Below are 1821 nucleotides of genomic sequence, written 5' to 3'. Positions count from 1 at the left end.
AGGACCCACTCGGGATGGGAGATGTGTGCTGAAGGTAGACTACAGATCGATTGATGGCAATTAAATACCTCTATTGCCACAACACCCATAAGGAAAGACAGCAAAAGGGAATGCCCTGCCACAGAGGCGGGGTGGAGTAGGGAAGGATGAGGTGGGAGTGGTGGGAGGCATACCGGAATCATTGGTGGTGGGAGAATGGGCACTGGTGGAGGGATGGGTATTGATCATTGTATGACTGAAACATAAGCACGAAAGTTTGTAAAACTGTAACTGTACCCCACAGTGATTCATTAAAAAAATAATAAACAAACAAACAAATAAATAAATAAGATATAGAGTGTATCACTCTGAGACATTTCTATATTGTGATGTGAAAATTGCTTTCTCACTCCCAAACACTTCACATAACAAACCCACAATCCTACCACAACTAAACACATTCTTAGAGCCTGCTTGTTTCCCAAGGGTGGAAAGGTCCCCTCAGGTGTCCTCTTCTTCCACTCCATCAGAACTGCTGCTTCTACTCTAATCTCATGCCTACGCATTTGGCCAAGCAGATAAATTCACCAACTTTAAGCAACCAGAAACCACCACCAGATTACAAAATTTCCAACAAACAGGAAGAAAGAGTGTCTGCCTTTTCTACAATTCAGGTAAACTTAAGCCATGTCTTTGTTTTGTGTGACATTGCTGGAATAATCATTGAAAATGACAAACAGGAGACCCTGTAAATGTATGATACTTGCACACAGATTTTACACATTGACCAGCCAAAGATGAATGAAAGCCAATGTCTTCTATGGTCTTTGCAGTATTGTACAAATGGTTAGTTTTTTTTTTTATCACTATGACAAAAATAGTTGGAAATAATCACTCGGGACAAGAATTGAGTGCTGAGAGTAGGTGAAGGGATATATATGATAACCTTTCAGTTCTTGTATTGAAAATCATAATGTCCAAAAGGAAAGAGGGAAAGAGGAAGAGAGAGAGAGAGAGAGAGAGAGAGAGAGAGAGAGAGAGAGAGAGAGAAATTTCTACTACAGAGACAGGCTGGGGTGGGGGTGGGGTGGTGGGAGGGAAACTGGGGACATTGGTAATGGGAAATGCACATTGGTGAAGGGACAGGTGTTAGAACATTGTATGATTGAAACCCAATCATACACAACTTTTTCGCCATGTATCTCACTGCGATTTGATTAAAAAATTAATTAATCTTAAAAACAACAAAGCATGCAGCCAGGACTCTGAACTTATCCAGGGCGTTATAGACCTTTCAGAGTGAGCCCCTTAGCTGGCCCGTGAAGGGGCTGCATGGAGAGGACAGAGTGGGAACAGAGTGTGAAAGAGAACAGGTTGGTTTCAGCCTTCTGGGAACTGAGCCCATATCTATTTTTAATCTCACCTCCTTAACCTGGGTCGGTGCTCAGTGCCTGGAACAGCCTAAGCTCGCCCAAAATGATAACAGTTGCTATTTGCATGATCAAGTCACTAGTAAGTTCATGTTAAATGTTGTCCAAGTGACAAAGCCGAAAGACCCAAGGTGTAGAATGACAAAGTACTACTCCCACCCCCAATAACGACCCCAAGGGGCACAAGCCACCTCCATTTCTCTTCTACTGAAATGTATTGCCCTTAATGTGCTCAGGTAGTGTGAGCTTAGAGATGGCAAGAAAAGTTGAACAGAGCCAAGATTGCATCAGCTTGATTATGCGACGAATGACTTCCCCAGCCCCTCTCTGAGTCCTTGGACTCAGAAAATAGTGCCTGAGATCTCCTGTTCAACTCTAAACCTCTGTCTGAAGTCCATGCACCCATTTGCAT

This window comes from Sorex araneus, chromosome 9, assembly GCF_027595985.1.
Source record: "Sorex araneus isolate mSorAra2 chromosome 9, mSorAra2.pri, whole genome shotgun sequence".
Lineage (NCBI taxonomy): Eukaryota > Metazoa > Chordata > Mammalia > Eulipotyphla > Soricidae > Sorex > Sorex araneus.
Note: the sequence above shows the minus strand (reverse complement) of the source record.